At 33.1% G+C, this 27,513-nt stretch overlaps 1 pseudogene; it reads left to right on the top strand.

Annotated features, from left to right (window-relative positions):
* Positions 1–1,464: 1,464 nt before the first annotated feature.
* On the top strand, positions 1,465–3,150 carry LOC128230734 (protein ABHD15-like; annotated as a pseudogene).
* Positions 3,151–27,513: the final 24,363 nt, after the last annotated feature.

Genomic DNA, 27,513 nt, shown 5'->3' with positions numbered 1-27,513 from the left:
ACAACCCTGATAATGAACAACACTATTTAAAGTGTCTGCCTAACTGTAACTTGGTTTTATATCATTGTAATCTGCCCCGTTATGTACTATAAAAAACATGTGTTTAAGTTCCTTAACAGTAACAAAAAATTTAGCTTGCATGCTGTCGTCATTTTCCTTTGGGAGACTGGGTTTTTGCAATGTCTTCGAAGTAGACTGATTAGAATGAAAACATTTGATATAATATATTTCATGATTTATTTCACACAAATTATATCTGTGACAAATTTGTGTGCTTTTTAAAATGTTTTAACTTGCTTTTCCTTAAAATTGATATTCAATTTTTCTTTCTTTCCAATGATGGTGAGGGGAAATATTTATGCTTTAAGTGTGAAGTAGTGATATGTTTTCTAACAGCTTTTCATCAAAAAGAGTCTGTTAAAATATATAAAATATAAAATCTAAGAAGGTGAGAATGACATGTGTAATAAAATATCTGACAAAAACCTTGAAGCAACGTACCATTACTCTAAGGATATACTTCAAATGATTTCGATTTTATTGAATCCTTTCAGACAACTAAAATGTCAACATCGGATCGCAACATTCAACACATCTGCCCAGTTTGTAGACCTGACAACCACTGTTGATAACAAAAAAGTTTGGAATATCCAAGGAAATTAATTTCTATTCTAGAGAGACGCAAGTATTGAACAAAGTCGTTATGCCACTGACCTACTAGAAACAGAAGGCCTTTACAGCAATTGCTTTCGTCAATAATATGTTTAAAGACCTGAGAAATCTTAAGGTTCAACAGGCAACGCTTTTGAATAGGGAGGCTTTAAATCAACGCTGGAATTCTAAGGAGTGTTACAGATAATTAGTAAACAAAACACGAGCGAATGAAGAACACCTGCCGTTTTCAATTATAAAGTATCTATTAAGGGAAATTGGATTTTATTTGTGTTCGTTATTCAGTATCTATGGTCGAATAATAATGACGATGTTCAATAAAATCCAAATGACTTAACGGAATTTAGAGATTTTCATTGACGTAATTTACATGATGTGAAAAGACATACATAAGTTTCCGTCATACAATCGGTTCATACAGACAAAACACGCTCAATAAAATAGGCTTTCTGCTTTTGTCGGATGCTTAATTGATCCTAAATGCAATAAATCGCAAACCAGTAAATACATGCTTAATTGATGGTTTTGTATCGATTGCATAATAGCAAAAAAAGCTTCAATATCACTGTGAACGCCTGTAAAAGCATATTGGATTTTGGGAAACCAATGAATAATTGAACAACAAACTATTTTTCATGTATTAAGTGGCATAGATTTGATATGTTGACAAACGCATTTCAATGAGATTTATTAAATTCAAAGCAAACCATTGATTACGATGAAAAGTGTTGCTAACAAATCTAAAGCTTAGTAAATATATTTGTTAACACTAGAAACATCTACACAGGATAAATGAAGTTGGTATTTGATGATTATCGGAGAAACATTGTAATACCTGAGTTATTTTTGTGAATGCCAACGTGGATCTTTTTAGAATTAATTCGCTATAGTTATTGACACATTCGAAATATTGTGTTAAGGAAATAATTATGTTTATCATTTTTATCAATCACAAGCAGTGATACAATGGACGATGATTATCAATAAGACGGGATTAAAACATAGATGTTCGTGGTGGAGAATGAAACACTAATTACGATAAATAATTATCGAAGAATTTCACTCCAAAGAATGAATAAAAATGATAAAATTATAATATCGTTCAATAGCAGCAAACACATTTATATCCATCAGACATAGTAGTGATACTGTCAATCGCAAACTGATTGTCTTAAGAATCCTTCAGTTATGTTCCTTGCTGTTTATTCAACTGAGACGTCTCTACCAGTCTGTGAAGTGTTTTTGGAACAATCATGTTCAGCGCTTTCATTTATTTCAAGTCTTTGATGATATAGCCATCAACCATTCCAAAGCTGTATTATAAATAATCAAAATTAGCGTCGCACCTCCTCAAGCGAGGCAGACTTATGAACCGTCAATTTGATCCGCCTTGGTATCTTCGAAATATTCACGCGCAAACGCTACTTTCGTTTTGTCTTCCACAATCTCCGACTGAATTTGACAGGGAATATATATACAAATGCGTGATCGTGGTGTGGTAGCGCTTGACTGGGTTTCTTCATTTGCCTGGTCATAAGAAAAAGCAATGTCTTGTTTCCTTCAAGAACTCACAGATTATGCACTCAATGTTGAAAACATGTGTAGTTTAGCTGCTCACAAAGGATATAAACCTGTTGTGTTTAACCAAAGAGGTTTCGGAAATTCGGTTTTAGAGTTGTGTGCTGTTCTATGTTTCTTGTTTGTGAATTTGTGTTCTATGTCTTGGGCGTTGCCCATTGCCACTAAACCGGGTTTATGTTTAAACGTTTTGCTACTGAGCATGTTTCTGTAGCTTTTTGCATATATATTTAACTACTCCGAAAATACTTAGCAACGGGGATCCGCAAGATTTACGCCATATAGTAAAATTTATCATGATAAATACCTGAAGGCGCTGGTTACTATGGTTGGCGTTGGAACGGGGGGTTCACTTTTACTATCATATCTTGGAGAATTCGGCTCATCGGCGAACATTTCCGCCGGGGCGTGTATATCTGCGTGCTTTGATAACGCAGAGAGATTTTCCAAAGGCGTTCAAGGAAAATATGACATAGTATATTTGTTGAGATTGAAATTTCTGTTATGTAAATATTCAAGTTCACTTTCAAACTATATCAATTTTAATGAAGTGTTCAAATGGTTTCCGCCAATTCGATGAGCTTGTGTATTCAAAATTATATAATTGTTCAACCGTCGATGACTTTTGGGACCGTAATAATCCCTAGAGATATGTCGACGAGATAGCAGCTCCTTTATTATTCATAAATAGCTTAGATGATCCGTTTTTTCCAAAATAAGCATTCCATTCGATCTCTGCAAGTATTATCCACATTCCCTAATTGAGGATTTATTGACAATCCAAATGACGTAAGTTGGTCGGAGAAACTCGCATTGGACTACTTTGATTCTGTTTTAGAATTTACCAATAAGGGTCATACTATAAATTATGGTAAATGTGCAATTCGATCCACGATTTGAATACTTTGATAATATAGGAAAATACAGGTACATATGATCGATCTTCAAATACAAACGGTCGTTTGTTCAGTCTCCTTTGGATATCAAATGTATCAACTTATAATATTATGCATGTTTTGAATTGATAAATTGAGCAAATGGTTCTTCTCATCATTTTTTCCAGAATATTAAGAATACAACATTAAAAAGTGATGTACTGGCAATTATCTAGACAAAACATCCACGTCCAGATTATAAATGTTGTCTAACTCGATATAGTATGTCCAAGGGCAAACCAGGTAATGCATATAAATCGAGAATATGGCCACAGTGAGGGGACGAACCTCCAGTCTGGAGTTAAGCCGGACGTGCGTCAAAACGACCAAAAACGACATAGTCTAAATAAGGTAACGTTCTTAAATCGGAATGCTCAATACATCGACATTATTGGATAAATACGCCAGTGGTCTGCTTTGTATGTCCGGTTAGGTTCTTTTCATCATGCTAACAATACTGTATTTGTAAAGGAGTCAGTAAGTTGCCAAAACGATATATAGAATAAAACAAGTTAATAAGATTGTTTGGTTAAAAAATAAACCCACTATATCAAATCTATATATAAAATAAATAATGATGTACCATTTCCTGTTTCACGTTTCGGCTTATATTTTTATGTTAGGTTGAATCGATTCTTTTAATACAATCGATCACTTGCGATTAATGTGATAGTCTTCGCACCGCTTTCCTACCGTTTGTGGTAACGCATTCTGTTTGTAAAGGGTAAATAATGTAAATGGTATCTTATACCAATCACTAAAAGGCAATGTCAAACGTGAGGGCTTAGTTGCAGAGTTGATTTAAGCAAATTTGCCACTTAGATATAACTCGTTTTAATTGAAAAAAAGTTTGAAATAAAACCTTGTATTTAGGTAAATGTTATGCAAGTTTCTGTTGTTATTTTACAAATATAGTAAAGCCTTGTAATGCATTTTTATTCCATGCTTAAGATTAAAATTGAATGAGTAAAATATAAAAGGAAATGATAGTGTGATAATTTGATCATGTGTTAATTGCTACAGTTCTTCATTCATGGATTGTTTTCTTTTCTTTTGAACTTGTGGTTAAGACTTGCATCCAAGGCATGAATAAAACAAAATGTACTGGACATCCTTGAGAAGTCTATATATTCACTTTGAGTTTAGAAATGCATGTAATTTGCATTGTGATTGCTTGCTAGACAACTAATGTGCAGCAGGTGTTATTTATATGTTCATTCTTATTCTTCAAACCATCCAGATATGTTTATGAAATACAATATGCATATTTATTAAACAACGCTCCCCATGATTAATGCAAAAGCAATTAAAAAACTGGATGAATGATGACAGGTCGACTATCGCATATTATCTTCACTTCCACTAAATGTGTATCTGTCACTTCTGTTTTCAATTGAAAAATAAATCAATAGGAAAAATTGATGCAAAAGAGATAAATATGGACGATGAATAGCTATGATCGAGTATAGGTTGAATTACATTCCAATAAACAGAATGGAAAATTATCGGACAAGCCCAATAATCTGAAATTTAACCAAGATCCTCCATCAAGCCAAAAGGATCAAGACCAAACAAAACCTTACTGTTAAATTTGTTAAGAAGCTGACGAAAACCCATATGAATGTATTCATGTGCCATCGAAATCATCGCTAACGCAATTCATGAGTATAAAAAATGATAAACGTATAAAGAGAAAGTAAACACCATGTATTTCCCTAGGCGTATTGCCATCAATAACGAGCAACTTCTGGACAGTGCAAGCGTTATCAGTCTTGAAACGTTATCGATTGTATCAGGTGGTCTTTATAACCGACTAAATCGTAGACTGTTCTGCAACAGTTATAACTCAAACATTGTACTTAACAGAAATTTTATGCATACCCCTTAAGAGTCGTTCAAAGTGTATTACCAGAATATTTTTAACAATAGGTGAAATGTCAAAATGTATCAAATATCATTATTTTAGAGTGAAGTTAAAGCAGGTTCCTATATATCTACGTGTGCAGTTCAAGTCTTTTTCGTCAAGAGTGGCATGTTATACTAAGTATTCGTAGAACATTAACCTACGCTGATCTTCTGTTTTTGTGATTAATCCAAGGTGGTTATTCTTAAAGTACGGTTACGTTATATGTGTATCTCGCTGAGGACTGTTTGTTCTTGACCATCGGGACCGTCGCTGTGGGACAACGGTAAAATCAATAATCCAATTCCACCAAACCTTGATAACATATTAAGAACCTGCGGATAACGTGTTTCACGGGTAACAAAATACAATACTAAATATGATAGCACTTCGTCTCTACCACTTAACGTAAACGACACGGAAAATGAAAGGCTGGAATCAACTGTTTGCAGAAATTGAGAGAAGGGTATAACATATCTTAGAAGTGTTTTGAGATCAATTTTACTCATTGGGAATTCATGTAAGTGCATAATATGTAAGGATATGTCATTCAGCAAGTATATAGATGCATTGCAACTGATAAGTTATGGGGTATTTCTATTCTAAACACTAAGTCCACTTTAAAAAGTCGAAACTTATAATTATTTCATTCTTACAACAGAGGTGCGTAGGTTTGCGTACAGCCTTTCCTAGTTGAACTAGAAAATTAATAGGAAGGATGTGTCAGCTTTCCCAATAAATTTAACACACACACATGAAAAGTATATAGCCAGTATTTTATCCATTAATGAATGAAAGGCTATAACAAAGAAAATGTCAGATATATAAAAGTCTATGAACTTGTATACTTATTTTGCTGGTTTAGATACATAATAAATATGCCAAACAATTTCCCTCCTCTAAAATGAAATAAAATTCCCGTCGTTTCTTCAAAGAATAACAAAGAGATGTTTTCAATTAAAGGAGGTGTGTATTTTATATGTAAACATGTATTTATGCAAGAGTGTGCGTGCCTGGTAACTACACTGAACACGAAATCTGATTTACCAAGTCGGAACCATTAACAATATAAATGTCTTTAATAACAGAGGGGCGTAAAATTGATTACATCAATTACTAGGTTACATAGAACACTGTATCAGCTTTTCCAATATAAATCACACACAAAGGAGTACGAATTTGCTGCCAATGCGTGCTCTAAGTATTGGACGGCACGACTTATTCGAAGACGTAAGACATAAACGTTAGATATAAGTGTCAGACATATAACAGTCTCTAAGCGTGCTTATTGTTGATTAAACCCCACTTATGTATTGCTTGTACAGATACAACAAACGTCTTATATCAAACTGATGATTAGGTGTCATTTATTCGAGAAAAACATCATACATCATTCTGACGTTCTATTAGAATTCATTCATTCACTTACGTATATGCTGCTTCTAAAGATAGATACATCTAACATCTTCCTATCTTTTGTTAAAAAGTCAATCATGCATTTAAATCTCGTAGGGAACCTCTTATTTTGTTTGCTTTGGCGTTGTTGATAGGATTTGAGGTGCAAGGTAAAAGAATAAACTTAATCTTGTGTGTTTTTTGTTTCGTGGAGTCATGAAACTTTACTTTGTTCAAACACTTGTTTTCAAATGGTTCAAATAAACCTTCGCAATTTCTTAGTTTTCGGGTATGTCATTATAGTTTAAGAACAACTGATGTGTATTAAAGTTATTCTGAAATGTTAAAATTACGCCGCGCGTAATTCAAATGTCAAACCCTTTTTATGATAGTAATGTCACATCGCGTGATTAATTGGCGATTGGTCAGAGCGGGTTATCCAGCACGTCCCAAAATAACAGCAAATCTTACACCGTTTGCAAGGAAATTGTGTTCATCAATATAAACTTATGCATAAATATGGCATGCTCTTGAGTGGTTGAATTAAATATATAATTATATAACATTAAATGGAACTGGTTAAACTAGTTCGTTTTTTAAACTCTTCGCAAGGAATAGTATTCAATGCTTATCATATTTCAAACAAATATAAAAAATGCCACGTTAAGGGGAATGGAATATTTAGTTTACTCCACAGATTATAAAAATATGACTTCACCTGAAATTATTCGTATATGAAATGTCCTGGCATGTCCATTGCCTGTGTCTGTTTCTCGTTAAATATTTCATTTCGTAGCTCTTATTTTTCTTTTGTTAATTAACTTTTGTTAATGTTCACCAGGAAAATATGTGCCTCATTTTTTATTTTATAGATCTGGCACAGCTGTAATTTGACATTACATGCACATTTTAGTCATGAATGATACTTTCCTCTATTTACTTAATATATAAAAGGCTAACAATGTAAAGTAATACTTGTGAGTGGTTATTCAAATAGATCCACGAGTCTACTTTATGCTTTCATAAAAATCTTGGCTTTACAATAAACCGTGCATTTTTTATAAGGAATACATGACATAACTGTCAACTTGAAATATATCACCTGTTACCTAATAAGGCTTTAGAATGGAACATTACATCCACTGTATAACAATTGTTACGATTCCTTTAAAAATGGAGTTTGCACCTAAAAAAAGAAATATAACAAAGTTTAATTTGATATGAAGCTGCATTCTATTGAAATATATAATTAGAAATAAAGAGAAACATTAACATCACCTTAACGAGTAAGAACACTTGATATCAAATACACTGGTTTCCACTTTAGGAGAAATTGGTAAGGTTTAGCACAAACGAAAACGGCGTTGACAAGATTTTGATCTGATATACTAAAAATGTAGTATTGTTACTGGGAGTCATTCAATGGATGATTAAACTGGATTCAGATCCATCTGTCATTTTCGGTTATGATGCACAGTTGTTTATTTGCTGCGCAGATCAGGATGGGTATTAATTAACAAACGAGGTCATTAGAAATATTTTAGTCCATATGCTAATAGACAACCTCCATAAAAACAGTTTTCAAGCATACAACAGATAAACTTTAGTCAACAGAGAGGGAAAACCCCTTACGACAAAACAAAAAATACCTGTGTTTCCGGTGACCCGACCGACCCTATTTTTTCCTCGCCGACCCTAATTTTTTTTTTAGACATAAAAGTTAAAAAAAAAAAAATATATCGTAAAAAATATATTTCTTTATATATCGTTATTATTTTCGTTGTTTGTCTTTCAATGTCCCCGGAGAATATACTTTCATTCCTGATTATGTATTACCGAGACGGGAAAACAAAATGGCGGAGGGCGGCGAACGCTGTCCGATATCTTAAAATTTTCAAACGCATGTTTACGGTCCAAACACGTGGTTGATCACCGGAGACATATTTTGCTGTCTTTTTAATGAAAATATTTTGAATTATAGTTCGCGGTGTTATTTATCCATACCCATGTCCAAAATAAAACTTACTTTTTACGATTAGGCTTTGCGTATATCATGCAGGCTTCTTACGATTAGGCTTTGCGAATTCATGCAGGCTAACTGCCAGGTTCCAATACACATTTCATTAATTGTTATATTATTTATCCGCAATTATCAATGGTTATTTATTTCGCCTTATTTAAGTCCCATCAACTGAAATCAAAACAAAAACCTGCAAACGTTAACAACACATTTATTGGAATGTGTCGGCTGCAGATCACACGGTACAATTTGTGACGTCAGAGCACGAGCGGTGATAAGATCAAAGGCGCGTGGCTATGGTTTGTATCTAATTCGGTCAGTCGGATACTGTATGATCCCATTTGATTGCCAGGATTTCGCCTAGGCTGGTACGAAAATACCATACGATCGAAAAAACAAATAATCAATAATCGTCGTCTGGGAATCTTTAAACAATGACCGAAATGTTTGAATTCACTATAAATATGAATGAAACTTTGATTGTACTAAAATAAGATAAGTAAAATAAATCCATATCCGCGTTTACTTGTTCTATTTTTAACCTATCTTCACTTGAAGGCCTAGTTTAGGGAGCTCACAGTTGACAAGAACATCGGCGATTTTCCTCCAGCAAATTAACAAATTAGTTGATAATTGTATACAAAAAACACCAGATTTCATGGGCAAAATTGGCGGGAAAATACGATAGTCGAAGGTATGGAAATGATTTCAGACATTGAAAAAATGCTGTTTTTCTCTGACTTTTTGTAAATTATGAAACGCTTAGATATAACATAATTGTTCTGATTCAACTGAAAATTGCATGATATGGAAACTGTAAAAAAAAAATAAAAAAATCCCGACCTACCGACCCTATTTTTTTCGCCATGTCACCGGAAACACAGGGTTTTTTTTGGCCTTAGAGAGATATATGCCTTAGCGGTATATTATAATGACCCTGCTGTTGAAGAAATGTTTCCTAATTGAGACAAGCCTACGTCATTGAATATAATTCTTGAAAACCGTAGCTCGTGTGTTTGTGGTCGTCTTTGCGGTTGCCAGGCTGTACATAAGACTGCCATGTGACTCGTTACTAGTTGTCCGCTTAGTCCTACAATTAAGCCACTTTCTTGAGTTATGTTAATCAACTTATAACCCTACCATTGGAAATAGTATATCTGTTGAGTAAGACCGCACTACACTGGGCCTGTTATCATACCTGCAACTCACAAAATGATTTTTATTTTTATGTTTATTTCAATGAATCTATTGTTCATACGTTTGTGAATCAAGGTCATGGTCGTTTGGTCCATTGCCTTGTTCCTTTTAATAAGGTGTAGTTTTGTACTTTTGATTTCCGAGGTTTTCCTATTATTAGCATGATTGTTTTATTTTTTAACGTGAAATGATGAGAGAAATCGATTTTTCAAGTTAACAATTAAATACTATCAAAAATTCAAAATCTTGGTAACGCCTTTTGATCAATATGAAACAAACGTTTTTCTGTTGTTGTTTATTTTATATTAAAAATTCCTTATCTCATCGCAAAAACCCGTAAGAATGCATATCTTTAGTATGAAATTCAAAACCTACTGTTTTCCGCAGCATGATTCGGAAATATAAGTACATTTATGAAACGTTTAAAAAAATGGCAGAATTTTTAACAAAATCTTTTTAATTGTACACAGCAGTAAAAAGTTTTTTAAAAAAAATAATAAATCTTATAAAAATGTTAATCCGTCTATCAATTTCACATTGACGATTTATCAATTATCCATTTTATCAGGTGAAAAATATTATCAAAAGACAAGCGAAAGTGGCCATTTCTTGATGTACTTTTAAAACAATGACCGCTTGTGTCTGTCTATAATACCTGTTCAATCGGATTAGAGTAATAAGAAACAAAATGCCACTTAAACAGTAACTATAGATACCTTAATTGATTTATATATCTATAAAGAATGAAAATGACCAAATATGCTAACGTTAGCTGAATTGGTCTTATCCATGTGAACGTCATCTAGCTGAAGTGTTCTCATCCCTGTGGACGTCATCAAGCAGAAGTGGTCGGATCTCTGTTGACGCAATCTAGCTGATGTGGTCTGACCTGCGTTAATGCCATATAGCTTAATTGGTAAAATCTGCGTGGACCCCATATAGCTTAAGTGGTCTGCTCAATTGCATTTTATACTTTGTTTGTTATGTCTGTTCATTTTTTTCAGGAAATGATTTGGCGATTATTTTGATTTCGTTGTACAACCGAAACGTTGCTTTAAACTCTATACACTTTTGAAATTGATGCTGTCTTCGGTAAGGCTCGTTTGCCATTGCCTAATCCATACTTTCTTCGGCCAGTGACAGACAAAGAACAAGACTAGTTTCGTCATCTTAACATGTGTCTGCTTTATCTTGCGGGTCATATTGGAGTTGCTATCACTATAAATATTTCATGTACACACACTTTAATCAATAAAAAGATTCTTAAACCATCACATATCTCACTTATTAAACGTTTGAGATGTTGTGAAATAGAATTGTACTGGAAAAAACCTATTTTTAATACTATGCACTTTAATTTCAGAATTGTGAAACGCTCAATTCACATTATGGGATATGAATCTTTCGAACTCATCATATGCAATTTGAATGCGTCTGTTTTATCGAGACTGTTTATTGCCAGTAATTGTAAGTGCAACTCTGGCAACGGTGAAATCTATTTATTTTCAAGATCAAATTTGCTGTATTACGATTGATATAAAGATGCGATAATAGCTTATTAAGGACGATTATGTATGGTATGATATAAACTTATAACTCAAGGTACTGAGTTAATTTGTGATTATATGTCATTAAAAGATACTGAATGGTTTATTTAACGTTAAATGAAATCTTGTGAGTAATTTAACTTTGTCACAAATACAAAAATAATATTCCAACGAATCACAAACGTTGTTCTTTAACAGATTCAAGCTTAAGCCTTAAGGTTTACAGGTTATCCTTAGTGTTTCATATTAATAGTTTTATTTTCTTTCTTTGAGAATTGATTCCCTGCAATAATTGTTACTACTGATCTTGGTACCTTGAATCTTCTTTTCAATCAGCTATGTCGCTGGATCAAAGAAGTGACAGGAAAGCAACATTATTTAATTTTATTTTCAAATTCGATTGTAAAGTAAGAAACATTTTCCTAAGCAGTTAGGAGTACAATTAAATATACCGGTGCAAGCTCAGTTGCCATTAATCAACAAAGATCCTGAATCAAGGCACATTGACGCTTAAACTATGATCAATACACTTATGCACCGGCTTGTTTCATTCAGCTGCAAATTATGTCTATATATTTGGTTGTTGTGTGCTTTAATCTTGTTTTATAACATGAAACGATGTATTTTGCTTTCAATTCTACACATTCTTTAAATTGATGCTGTCCTCGGTAAGGCTCGTTTGTTTATTACTTATTCATTTATTGTACACCTTTGAATTAAATGCGAAGCCTAGCTCTCGAAACTTTACGCTCCCCATCCCCATTCACCACCACCATCACGATCACTCATGTAATGTATCGGCCTTACAAAACCCATCTATTGATAGGCTATATTTGGATATTCATTTTAAGGGTTATGTCATAATACATCTCTGAGCTCAAGTGTGTATCTCCATACATAGTGATGGAAGTAAAAATAAAAAGCTAAACGCAAACAAATCTTCGGTTATTTCTTTAAAAAAAACACATTTGTGGATCTGCACCTTGTCTATCTAACTTCCTGTAAACGACATGGGAACTGAAAGGCTGGAAGGGACTTTTTGCAGTTATTGAGATGTTTGCATACATTTAGGATTCATAATACCACAGGAGATAATGAACATTTAATGACAGGATTTACTCAATAGAAATGCATACGCTTTATCGATGCTTAAAACAAATGTATCTTAGCAAGTATGTGAATGTTTGGCATCTAAAGAAAACGCTGATATCGTTGAAAGCCAGTAGGCGCGACACGCCTAATCGTTTTTACAAATTTTATTCACAGACATTGAAATTCGAAAGTAGCACAAATTGTCACGAGTTAGTGCCAGTCATTACCTAAGAACAGTCAACGTAAATTGATCAATGTTTGATACAATATGTTTGTTTTATATCAGTAACTGATCAACCTATATGTACTAGGATGTATACAAACGTTGCTGTCATCTCGCAAATGTATTGCTTGTGTAAAATGCATTATTTCATGAAACCCGATATTGGCTGAGGATTATTTGCAGTAGGTAAAGAAAGGCACTTGGTCAACACATATTCTTTTTCTACGTATTTTACTGTTATTCATTATTCCGCTCAGTTCCTCACTTAGTTGTTTTTAAGATTATACGGCTTGTTTTCAAGTTCACAATAACGTTGCTATAGCGTGAACCTATTCAAATGTTATAAATTTGCACTATTTTAAATCGAATAACAACATACGTCCCATTGCCCTGGAGCATTTATTATCTGAACACATCAAGTCAAAAGTATACGCTTTATTACACACAATAACTAGCAGTGTTAGACTATAGGCATACAGTAATCACAATATTGCCGTAAAAATATATAAGAAGTAACGTCAGATATACAACCTGCTCCATTATATTGTCTTTTAAAGTACATTCAATTTCATTGTACTATATTAAAGTGCAGTCATTATTCCGTGTGTTTTTTTGGTATCATGTTTTTGCGGCCACAATGTTATTGATATCCAATTTAGATATCTATTCATATCCATGTTTACTTACGTCCGTAGCATGAGTGTTTTCACAGAACGGAATGCAAGGGGCAAGATTGAAAACAGTCAACAAGTAAGCTATGTGTGGTTTCTACCAATGAAATCAATTATTTGAAACAAATAAGTATTTATCTAATTCCAGGGATGCTTTTAAATTAGTTTACCACAAAAGCATGTTTTTATATCTAAAAACACTCAATCGAGTAGTAGGAGTGTCATCGTCTTAAATCAATCCATCAATCAGACAATCCTTCCTTTAGTCCGTCAGTGTATCATGAGATTTGCTTGAAACGTTACATTGATTCAAATAAAAATAATGTCTGAGTGTCGACAGTAAGCCATGTTTAATTACACGGGTACTTTTTCCTGTTGCCAGGTGAACCGTAATGAAAGTCCATTCGAAATCAACCATGAAACGTTGAGATTCAATTTTCTCTTCACTTTCTCGTACCATTTTTTCAAGAATTTATCCAAGAATATTTTTTGATTGATAATGATGGATCTGGCACCAGATAAATATTTTGAATAAGGACATACATCGTAATGACATTCAGTGACGTAAAGAAGTGTTTTTGTTAATATTCGCGTCTTTTCGAAATGTGTTCTATAAAAAAATCAAAACAATAAATTAAGTCAAGGCTAGTAATACAAAGTCATTGAGGGTATGTTTTTCTATTTAAAAATAACCTATTCTAAGATTTCTCAAATGTCTATGAAATGAATGACAGAAGCGTCTGGGCTTAGCAATAAATCGTACTTAAAATGATACATAATTGGAAATGCAATAACTGCTAATCAACATTTTTTTTTACTTGATTCGAAACATGAGTTTCTGTTTGCAGCAAATGTACACTTAACAAAATTCCTAACCGGCCACTTAGTAAAGTAACCTTCCTGAAAAGTGCATTAAGTATAATCAATATACAGTTCAGTATTCGATATCTGCCCTCTCGTGGCAATATTCTTTGAAAAAGTCAGATAAATCGAAGCATAAACGGCAGGGAAAACACAGTTCATATGGGGTTACTTCTAAATCCAAAAGTCACAGGGAAAAGAAATAACAATGCAAAATCCGTAGGGAATCAAAATGTTCATTGTTTTTGTATTTTTAGCAATCTTTTGACTCAGGCTTTGTTTCACATAGATGGTAATGTTAAAGTATAACATTCATTTGAACTAATTAAGCCGTTGATGACTGAGTTTCAGTCTCACATATGATGTAATATCATTTTAAAGTGACTAAAGGTGGTATTTTTATTTTTCCTCTTGTACACGCTATGTTAGATTTTGTGACTTTTATGACTGAGAGTGTTGTCATTTGAGACACTGTATCTGTTTGACAAAGCGATATATATGAACCAAGTTTTCACAGCATGTGTACGAGGTAATGGTCTTTTCATGAAACTAATTTGTAATTAGGATTATTTTATAGGGAAAGGAATATTAGAAGATAACTTAGGTGGCCGGTTAGGAATTTTGTTTAGTGTTATTACATATAATGTATCATTCGATGTGAAGATATTGTCTATAAAACTGCTTCATATAATACATTTGAAATATTCTCAATTCAAACAGTCATTTAAACAGTTGTTATCACTTACACTCGCACATTCATTATGGAAAGGTAAGCTTACCTTAGACATAAAAATGTTTGCCAAGAACCTCATATTTTAATGAAAGTGCTCCTGACACAACTCATGCCTTTCTTGTGTGTTATGTATTTTGGGCCAGTGGCCTTTAAGTACTCAATAAACTGTTGACTTGACTTGACTTGAATGGAACTTTTTCCGATCTTTGATCTTATTGAAACCAGTAGGAGATTAACGTTCGTAAAAAAGCCGTAATTTTTTAGAGTTTAAAATGAATATCATCAGTGAAAACTTATTACAGCTATTGATGTTGAATATAATGTGTTTATTATATACTCATCATAAATCCACACGCAATACATATCGCAAAATACGGTAGTCCGTATTCCACTCCAGTGCAAAACGGCCGTATTCCACTCTGGTGTCTTCAGGTCATAAAAGTATCAGTGCGCGATGTTAAAATGACGTCATAAATTAAAATAGTGCGTCGTTAAAATAACTTTTTATTATGAAAATATGTGACTTTACAGTGATGTAGCCAATAATGAATATAATAAAAGGATACTTATAAAGTACTACGTTTTGAACCGGAATGTCGTCTCTCTTGGATTTTGCAGATTTTGATTTCACTCGGACTGAGCCTTGTGAATTCCGAATCCGCAAAAATCCACTTGCGTCGAATACATCCTCACGGATGAAAACACAGTAATAATTACCCTAATTTATTAAAACAATACATACAATAGATTTCTTACTGCATTTCGAGGCGCTAGCTGATAGTCGAACTATATCATTTTATGTACAATGATAAAGTACTAATAACCCGTTTATTATAAACCTTATAATCTGTCAACATTTCATTGTACATTTTAGTGGCGCACTTATTTCTTTGTAACGGCATCGCGTGGTAATACGTGTTTTGACGTGACGTCAACAGAATGCAATACTACCGCACTATGTTGAAAACGGAAATATGTAATTGGGAATTTGTATTTTTCATAGATTAATAAGGCGTATATTATAATGGTGTTTCTTGGAATATTTAATATTGATGGCAATTTTCACTGGAAGCCTTCAGATAATTAAGCTTGATTCAGATATAATCCCTTGTTTATTGACTACCCAATGCCTACTGCCTTTTATTTCAAACGAGACCCGTGTCAAAAGTTGCTGCACGATACAGCATTTGTTTCAATTATTAAAATCAACTTAAGCTTCTAAGTTTTAAACATTAATAAGGTAGCAAAATCCGTAATATTGTCTGCATCATGTCATTATTTAAGTCACTGTATTTCCATCGTTCTATTAAAAGGACAGTTACCCGTGACTGTGTATAACACACCAAAAATCAACCACAGAGACCTAGTTTATTGAACAAAGCTACGCTGTTGAATATAATGCAGTATCTCGATACCTTAGCCCTAAAAGTCTTTCTTATGTACCGGTTGAATAGTGTGTCACTGATTCTGACGTCAGACTCTAACACTTTTAACAATCTGACAAAACAGATTACGCAAAGCGCACTTTAATTCAGTTTCAGATGTCATTAACGTAACATTCAGCAACAAAAAACCTGACCAAAGTAAAGGTGTATCTCTTGTGAAACAAATAAGTTTTCAATAACAAAGTAGTTTTCTTTGATTTATAAGAAAAAGATACGTTAACCATTCTGGCAGGTTGAATTGATAAAACTATGTACATGTAAGAACAACAACTTAAGTGTTATGCACGCCAACAGCAAACATCCTACCGCCTAAGACAATCATTTGAGCTATTCCAAGAAAATATGTATCCTTTAATAGCTAAAACAAAAAATGTCTGACAATAACAAGCCATTCTTTTTTTCCAATTGTCACTTTTAATATAGTAATTGTAATTTATATCAAAACTGACGGCTCATTCTGGATTATGATATAACTGTCAACCAATAAAGCTGTTATGTCATGCAAGCAATCCGCTGTTCCGAAGTTACATTAAGTTTGCGAAACTCCTTTGGATTTTTGGAACTACGGTCCCGTAATTAACTAAACTAGTAAAGCGATACCTTGACGATATACTTTTAATACAAAGTGCAATGAAGGTGCTGAAAGACAAACGTGCTTTGACTTCAAAATGTAACTGATAACAACCTGTCATAATTTAAGAATATGTAGCATCAAGTGACGAATTTCCAACACAATTAGCTTTGTTTCATAACACTAACTTAGATATATGAACATTGCTTTCATCGCACGAGTTTATTGCTAGCGTGAAGTTAATTAGATGAAACCAGGTATTGGCCAAGGACGTTTTGACCTTTTTAGAGGATAAAGTAAGGCATGTTCTTTTATCCAATACATTTCGATGTTCTGCCTAAGTATCTACAATTGTCAATTTTCCTCGGTTCCACGCCAAGATATATTTAAGATTATTCGGCTTTCTTAAGTTTCACATTAACGTTGCAATCTTATGAACAAATTTAAACGAAGTGGCATTTTATCTCGCTCTAATTTAACCGCACAACACCATACGTTTCATTTTGTAACCCCGACGCATTTTTTTCAAACATGTCATGTCGAAAAGGAAATTTCACGATACCTTATTTCAATTTGCGTTTCTTAGGTTTGTAAGCCTGCGGCACATAGCCTTATAATAACATTACTGTGTCATTGAAGCATCCATTTTACTATCATATAACTATCAAATCACGTTATGAGGATACGTCTATTTACTCCTTTCACATAGTGGTATTATACTCGTTGATTTTGTTCTTTCCGCTGACTACTACTCTGAAGTTGTTCAATTGTTATAGAAATCCACAGGTACAATTCGTATCAAACGTAGAGTGTGTTCTTTAATGAAGATCGGACAAGTATTAAGCATTAAGACCCTTTAAATATGTTACACATTTGGACATTGCACCAAACATAATGCCATGCTGAATAATCAAAAGGGGCGGTGAAGGCCAAACATAATCTGATTGAACTATTCGAATACTTTTTGATCCTTTTATAAGTTACAATGTTAAATATGTGCGTTGCAGGCGAAATAATTTAATATAATATGTTTTGCAGTGATAAAACCTAGTTTAATTTGCAGTTGAGAAAACTTCATAATGGAAGATTGAATCCGCTCTGTTGAAATCCGTTTACATCAAAACGACAATAAGAAAAAATTGTATCTGAAAAAATGCTTAAAAACTTTTAGGAATTATAAGATAAACACTTGACTTCATTACAAAGTCAGAGGGCTTATCTTTTTTAAATGTGTCGAACATTTGTGTACTAATTTATTTTTCTATATGTCTAGCACTTAAAACAACGTTTGAAATAATAATAGACGAAATTGCTTCAATTTTTTCTTCTTAATAGTTGTTCAGCTCTACAAAGGACATGACATCACAGTTCGTGTTTATGTCATTTAATCACGTTTTTTTTTCGCGCAATGATTCATTTTATTGCCAAACGTTGGTTACTTCTTAGTTGAGTGTTCAGTCGCTTTGGGGGACACAATTGCAACAAAGTATATCGCAATAATAAATTGGCAATCAATGTATGAAGTTATGTTTAGTGCCCCTAAACAGGGTTTATTTTAATTTTTTAACTACTGGGTTTGCTTTTTTAGTTTCTAACGATGACTGCATCGTATCTTTGAAAGGTATTTGCATTAGATGCTCTGAATTGTTTCCCTCCGTCTGCAGATAGAGTTGGGATCTCTAATCATAGAAGTACTTGGGGTTTACCTTTTCGTTTATTATTATTTGTTTTATTAATAAGTTTCCTCAAGTTAATGCATACTTTGATAAGATTTACCTTTTGCGTTTTATCTTTATTAAGGATTGTTGGGATAAGAGTGAGGTTTGTGCACATAAACTGGTTTAAAACCCAAGTAAATTTACATTTTACTGACCGTTCCAATGCGGTACCTAACAATTCTTGATAAACATACCAATTATTTATATATATATATAGTATTTATGCACTATGCTGTTTGTAGAGTTTTGTGCTATTCTATGTTTCTTGTTTGTGATTTTGTGTTCTATGTCTTTGGCGTTTGCCCATTGCCACTAAACCGGGTTTATGTTTAAACTTTTTGCTACTGAGCATGTTTCTGTAGCTTTTTGCAAAAATATTGCCCCTGGTTTTTTCATTGTAATATTACCTGTCTTATGTTAAGCAATGACACTATAAAACGATAACTATGGTAGTCTAAAGCTTATTACTAAGATAAAATAGTACGAAGAATGCTTTATAATTCGGTGACATAGCCATGTATATGGAGAGGGTACGAGTGGGCTAGAGCTATCCGCTTCTCACCAAATATGATAAGAGTTAAAAAAACAGCACTGGTACAATTTCATGGTTATTCAAAAAGAAAATCGGTACTGTTTTCTATTCACTAAACGGACTTGAGAGTGATTTGAATTCGTTTCATTTGTTTTTTACAATAAAGCTCAAAGGAATAAGTATCACCTTCAGCATTTGAATTGTTTAATTGCACTGGATGGCAATTCATATACAGCCTTCAGCTAAGATACAAATATACTATTTAGTATTCTCTGGGAAACAGGGTTGACATATTGAGACGCAGTCATTATTATACGCGTCGACCTGTGGTCTATTATAACCCGACCGTAATAAATAAATTCGTGACATCGCATAAATGCAAATTTTCCGTTAAGCGCGATACCAATAACCTCCCTTGTCGATACGCATTTTGAGCATGTTAACGTTCATTTTGCCTCAGATTAATCATTATTTTAGTTAGGAACCCGGTAATCCAGAATAACGTGCACTTTTTTGATAATTAAGATATTAGATATCAAAAACGAATTCAAATATCATTGATCATAAAACATTTTTACTCCATACAATACATATTATAACATATAGGGTAATATTAATCAACTATTACGTATTTGACGAGATACAGAGACAATTGCGGTACCAATACCAGACAATTGAAGGCAATATATGCCAGAACTCGCTCAATATCGACCAAACTCGGCCGATATCAACAAAACTCGACTAATATAAGTTTCCTCCGTTTTGTTGGCTTACAAAACTCGCCTAATATAGAATTTGAGAAATGGGTCATTTTCATTGGCTGTCGAAACTCGCCTAATATGACAAATATGCTTGAAATTATTTTTAAAGGTAGCCATTTTATTTTCCGTTTTCCGACTGTTTGAAAATTTCGTGCTTCGTATGAACCTATTTGGCATACTTGAATGAATCACTTTGTATGGTTTGATATTACAGTTGTATTTAACCCGATGGATTTTATGACTATTATGATTTTGTATACCGACAAAATGGACGACGAAGGTGAAACATATCACGTTTTGGCAAACGATTTACGAAATTAAGAGGAAAAGACGTGCTTCCTTAGGCTGCACAGTGCTTTATTCATGTGCAATGTCACTATAGGATGCATGTCAAAATCAACAAAGTCAAGTCTAGAAAAGCAGACACCCTGAATGAAAAAGGGATAAATACGGCTTCAATGTGAACTAAAGGTAAGTTATAAGAATGTTTTTAACCGAAAAGGTAATACATATGTAGTTAATTAATGTTGGATGTTATTTGTCCTCCGTCAGCTGTATTTGCCTTCGCCCTTTCGGGCTCAGGCAAATACAGGTAACCTCGGACAAATAACTAGGCCAATATGAAATCACCTAATTAATAACATTATGTAATTAAAAGAATAAGTCTGATGACACCATATTGTATCCAAGCCTGTGCTGTTATCACATTAGAATAGAACACTAATTAAACATTTAAACAGTATAAAGGAATGATGTCGACGTTAAAGAGATGCTATTGTGCGGAATTACATAGATAAACGTCAAAGGAAAGCATGTCGTGAAAGATACACAAAAAGTGTGTAAACGTACATTTTAGACGGTGCGCCGACAATGTGTTACGTTGTATTAAAACCATTGATTTTTCAATACACATTTCATTTACAAACCTACAATTCATATCGTGTATGCAAAGCAGTTTGATTAAGATGTATTTCAATGAGTCTGACGGAAAAATATAAACAGTGTGTGTGTGTGCGTGTGTGTGCGTGTGTGTGCGTGTGTGTGTGCGTGTGTGTGTGTGTGTGTGTGTGTGTGTGTGCGTGGTGTTACCCTATTTGAAATATAATCGAATCAGTGTTTATTGTTTATATTTTGCATAAACAAGATTGTTTCCTATCACTAATATGTATGTACTATTGAATTAAGGATCGAAATGACTCAAACACATGTCTGGAATGGCCATAAACGCATTACAATTGTTTAATATTTTTTGCGAAAACTTATCTCAACAAATTTGTTTATACATCTTTTTGTTGTTAACAAGACCATTTTTCAAATATATACTGTTTGCCTCCACGGCATCTTCTTTATAAAGCTTCTGTTTATCACCATGGCATCCGACACAGTTAAGTAGGTGTTTACGTGATAAATGTGTATTTAAACATGAATATATAAAACTGTAAGCAAGTTATCAATGTCGTTTTTAATATTCAGCTTTCTTTACATTTGAAGCAAACTTCTGATATAATATGATGTGTGTTTTTACCGTCAAAAACGTTAAATATGTATTTGCATGCATATCTAAAATGATGTCAACACAATTCACTTATTAAGATCGTTTTCTACCAATTATCGAACCTGCTGCTTTAAATTTGTATTTCTATTAAAAGCCTTCAGTAATGAGACACAAAAATATTATTTATAGGGTTTTATTTTCCATATTTATTTGTATTTTTGCCATTTTAACGGGTTTATCATTAGACATTATCAAGTATATTCATAAAACAGATATAAATGATAGTGATACGCATGAATAATGGCATAAGTCGGCAGCACATTTCATTGCCAATTATCTGTGGGCATAATAACTAACAGGCGCTGTCAAAAATAGAATCAAACATCAGTTGTTCGTCGTGAACATTAAAGCTGTGATACTTTTTATTATTTAGCCTCTGTGAGCCGTCATTCATACAAACGTTCAACACTGAGGGAGAAATCCGCTTTCCGAGATTAAAAGCATTTCGACATATCTGTGTCATTCCCTTGCTGGTTTCAAGTCATGTATTATTGTTGAGTGTACATGGAATTCTTATTCCTTAACGGTTGCATCCTTAATCATTCAGGTCAGCAGTGATTGAATGGATTATAGCCCGTGTCGACACGCACAGAGTTTGCCTGTTAAAATTACTGTAGTCCTACAATCCGATCAGTTGAGTTTTGGTTACACATACTTTAGCTTAATAAAACAAAGGTAATAGAATTCAGTCTTAGATGATGTTGGATAACAATTTTGTCTCAGTCAGAACAGAGTGTTTCAGAGCATTATTATAGTCTATAAAATGTTAACCACTCAGTAGTATTTGGAAATAAATTAAGTAATTTGTTTAGTAAAAATAACTATTCGTGTAAATATAAGTAATTGATTGCGTAATTTATATCAATATCGGGGATACCCTTCGGACTCCACATATATTAACCAGCCCACCTGAATTATATCCCGATAATGACATCATTTACGCACAATTTATTACTTTTATTTACACCAATAGTTCGTTATTTCATTCAAGAATTATAAAAAAAAACATCATTTCATTTAAGAAAACCTTACAGAAATTCTTTCTCATCCATTCTAAAATAGAACGACCCGACCGGAACCGGAAATAGTTTATCAATTAATGTCGAAATAACGCGTGCAAAAAATAACATAATATCACCTTTAAAAATAAAATTGAACAACTAATGACAATAAATTTAAGATTACACGTTTTAAAATGTTAATTTAAGTTTATCGGGAGCTGCTGACATAATAAAAACAATATTAAGATATTAAACAATTTTCATTTTACATGTATATTGTTATGCAATTATTCGCGGTCCGATCATATCCGATGATGTTCCGTTCGTCGGTAAATATTTGCAATTGTCAAAAGGCAGTTCATTTAAGAATTGGGAGATGAGGTGAAAATGTTGATTGTTGAATTTAAACATGTCAGAAATTTTAAGCCTATAAACGTACATGAAAAATATGGTTTGGTGTTTTTTGTTGTTTTGTTGCAGAATTTTTTAATATTTTCGGTGTTACATTGGCGTTAAAGGAACAAGGGAATCATGTTACGAATGAACACATGTGTAACACTTGCAACAAATAATATGCTACATTTGCGGCAGGACTATTTTATATGGAACAACGAGTTACATTCGATCATCATTCAGACCATCTATTTAAGGTTCAATCCATCTAACCATCCATCCTTAACTCATTGTTCATTTATTAAACCCAAGTTCTAATGGTCTTTTCTGATATCTGGGTTAAACGTTATGTCATTGATTCTGACGTTTTGACATTCAATACATTTATGCAATGATAAACATAATTACATGAAGGTATTTCGAATCAGATGTAGTTGTCCCTTTACGAAACAGTCAACAACATAGAAACCTAATGCGACTCAATGTAGATCTCTTGCAAAAATTAGCAATTTAGTTCTTAATTTAACATGATTTTCACTTTGATTCGGATGAATTTGACAAACAAGATACGTAACCCACAACGAACTTGTACGCTTGTTAGCAAAATTTGATATAAAAATGCTGACATATTGACATACTTTAAGTTTAAATGCGCACAAACAAAAACATCCGACCGCCTTAGAAATGATTGAGCTATTTCAACATATAACATATCTTTAAAACGCTAAAACAAAAATAGATTTGACAAAAACAACAAATACAAATAACAACCATTTTCAGTTTCAATTTTCGTTTATTTGTTTTATTCTAGCTTTATGTTTTAGATTACAGATTATTTCAAGCTTTAAATCAATTTGAAAGCCCAGGATCATTTAGTTACAGTCAACAAATAAAGGAGATTATTTAATGCAAGCGTTAGCGTTGCTAAGAATTTGATTTGATAACCCAAGTGCTCCAAATAAGTGAGCATTTTTGTTGATAATTATCGATTTAAAGGGAACAAGAATAATCAAACGTTAAAGTTGTTATAATACACAGTTGTGTATTTGCTGCGCAGAGCTCTTTGGTCTAATATTTGTGCATAAGCTAATGGACAACTATCATAAAAACATTATTCGTAACACAGAACAGACGAATCCTCTGAGAGAGATATATGTCTTAATGGAATATTGTAATGATCATTCTCATAAATGAATAATTCATAATTAAGACAAAGTCGTTGAAGACAAATCTTGGAAACCGTAGCTCTGATGTGTGTGGTCATCAGGCTATATATCACACTGTCATGTTATTCTTCACGTTATTCTATAATATGCCCGGTTCGTCCGACATTAAGTCCTATTTCTGGATTTATATTCATCAAATGGTTGCTTTGCACTTGGACATAATGTATTGGGCGAGTAAGACCACACTTTATATTCTGGGCTTGTGCCACATCGCTTATGAAAATACGCGAAATATGCTGAAGGACATTGCTTATGGATTATGCTGATGCCACATGGAAAATGCTAATGTAGTTTTTTAATACCACACGGAATATTCTTATGGATTATGCTTAAGGACTGTGCTAATGCCATAAGTACTTTTTAAAGGAGTATGTAAATGCCACATTGACTATTCTTATCCCATTAGAATCTATGCTAATGCCACATGGAATATTCTAATATATCATGTACTTTGCTCATATCATCAAGAATATGTTCATACTATTTGAAATATGCTATTTAAATATAAAATATGCTAATGCCAAATAGATAATGTTAGTCCAACATTGAATATGGTAATACCATATCAAATAAGAGTTCAAATCAAAATTAGTCAAGGCCACGTGTACTATGCTAATACCCTAAAGAATGTGATAATGCCATTTCAGATTTTCTAGAGAAAGATTGCGGCGAGCAAGCGAAAGAAATAGTGTTAACATATTATTTTATTTCAATTTCGAAAATATAACGAAGTGGCGTGGTGAGATTGTGATACGAACAGTAAAAAAACGCATTGAACGTGATCAAAAAGTTGAATTTCAATTTACAATCATATAACTATCTGATGTATAAGTAGGGATTAAAGAAATAATAAGTCGTATTGACACCCCCAGGTTTTGAAATTGTGCTGTGTCTTTTAAAATTGATGTAGTCTTTAAATCTGATCAGTTGAGTTTTGGTTGTACTTATTTTCGAAAAATAAAACAAAGGTAACATATCTGTTTTAGATAAAGTCGGATCTTTCTGTCTCAGTCTCAGAACAAACTGTTTAAGGGCATTAAAATTGTATTCGTCGATGAAATGATGACAATTAGGTAGAGTTTTGGAAAACGTATTAATGTTTGATTTAAATATGCTACAAATCGTAAGGCAATAAGCGCACATGAGCAAGAATGGTTTGGTTAATTTGGTACAAAATTAAAGTTCTAAAACTGACATGGAATTTGACATTTTAAAACAGTTCGTGTCATACAATTACATATTTTCTATGTAGCGATCCCTTAAGCAAAGAAAATTCAACGAGTCATGCCAGATTTACAATTTGTTAAGTTCCTTCAAACCCTCTACAATCACATTTATTTTATTCAATATCGTATACGAATCAATACTTCTTGCTAGAATAAATAATAGAATCACACGGTTTTTTAGCAATCTCTTTCTGACAGCACACAGGATATATAGATGCCATTTCAAAACAACACTAATTATAGCATTACGATATTGTATTATTTATTTCCTGGTGTCACTCTTAAGATAAAATGCCTTTCCGATCTTTCTACTCGAGTAGGCTATCAGAGTTAAACGGTAGGTGATTGTGACAGGCGTCTCTGGTGAGGTCAAGATCTCTATCAAAACATACCGTCCATTGTCTAGTCGTGTCGAGATACCATGCCTTTGTAAATTATATAGAAATAAACATAAACGAAAAAGGAACAACTAAATATTGCTTTAATCCGGACATGCGTGCATGTATAAACTCATATCAAACATGTATACAAACATCAATTTTTCGAATTTGAATGAAATCGATGTTCGCTGTTAGAAGTCAAGCCTAGAACTGACTTGCCCGCCAATATAACCGACCACCCTGGCTCGAATACCACGTGACCTTCACGCTCAAACGACCCGCGCATTTGCGCTCATAACACGTTAAGACATTCGTTCTGCCTTATACTTCGTTACGGCCAGAACTATCAATGCTTTAGAGTGTTCAACGACACCGTGAAAATGTATCTAGAAAACTGTTTGGCGTGCAAACATTTTTTTAAATTAGACATATCCCCAGACGTGGAGCACTAATCGTTTGGATGAAACAGAAAAGATTGCTTGTGGAAATGACTGTCGACATCAATGCGTTATGTCACAGCTTAATCTTTGTTTATTTATTTTTCTTTTATTTTGCTTAATTTTAATTCTACGAAAATAGAAATGTGTTTTGAATGAGAACAGTTCTGTGACTGATGTTATTGAGCACAATGGTAAACGGAAGCTCTGTGACAGATGTAATTGAGCACAATGGTAAACGGAAGCTTTACATTTATCGTTGTCTTTTACTTTAAAACGCGCCATAAAATAATCAGTTTCATTAAGCATTTAAAAACAACAACCGTGAATAAAATATTTTTAATTGCACAAGGAAATCATAAACTGTATGGTTTTTATCCTCGTTGGAATCCTTCAAAACTAGCTGTACTCTGATTGTATAACCTTATTTGTTTCAAGATATGATGTTCACAATGTTTTGATATAACAGAAAGTAATAAAAGTGAAAAATGAATATTTACATTAACGCTTGTTTACCAGAGCGCTTTTCTTTAATTGTAATTTTGTAACTGAGAAATCTGTTTTGAAATTTACAAAGGAATGTAAACGTTTTGCAGACAAAACGAAAGTTTTCGGTTGGGCATTATTGCATGGAGGATATATATATACAATATATAATGCATACGATCTGCATGAGGGTTTGCTTTAATCGTGGCATTTGTACACCATAAATTGAGTCACGTGACTACTCTATTATCTCTGGAAGGCTTTTTTGTTCAAATTGTTTAAAATATGTTTGGTTTGCATATCAATCAAAATTTATATTTGTTATAAGTAAATTGAATAGGGTTTGCTTTCGGAATATATGTAACAGGCCTCGGTGGGAACCAAGTTACATCGCAAATTGTGTGAGTACTTGACATGGTTCTATCGCTTTTTAAAATATGATATTGACATAGACGGTATAACACGCTAATTTCACACACAACCGCCAGACTCAGTTCCCAAAACATGAAGCTGTTACCTTATTTCTTGTTATCTCCGTAAAGCATGAACGTAAACACATCTCCAGACAAGAAAACAATATTTTGCTGCAATAGTTGTAATCTTTAAATTATTTTACTTTAAGTGTAGCAGGAAATACTGTTCACAGAGCACACATCATTTTGATGATAAAGTGACGAATAATAGTGCTAACGTAATGTGAACATAAAAACGTTATGCCACAGTCTAAATGTATTTGTATAATGCTAATTCGAGACAATTGGATAAGAACTGTTTGAGACAAATGTAAAAGATCTTGCAAACGAAACAGAAATTATTGATTGATGTTCCGTTCTCGTTTCTTATGTCGCCATAAAAATATTACGTTCCGGAAAAATAATCTTACCGAAGTTCGAGCAATATACGTTTTAATACTTTGGATAAATTGAACTACAGTCTGTTGAATATTAGTTTAAAA

Source organism: Mya arenaria, chromosome 4, assembly GCF_026914265.1.
Source record: "Mya arenaria isolate MELC-2E11 chromosome 4, ASM2691426v1".
In the NCBI taxonomy this organism is placed as follows: Eukaryota; Metazoa; Mollusca; class Bivalvia; order Myida; family Myidae; genus Mya; species Mya arenaria.
The sequence above is the reverse complement of the archived record's forward strand: the minus strand, read 5'-3'. Positions and strand labels throughout refer to the sequence as shown.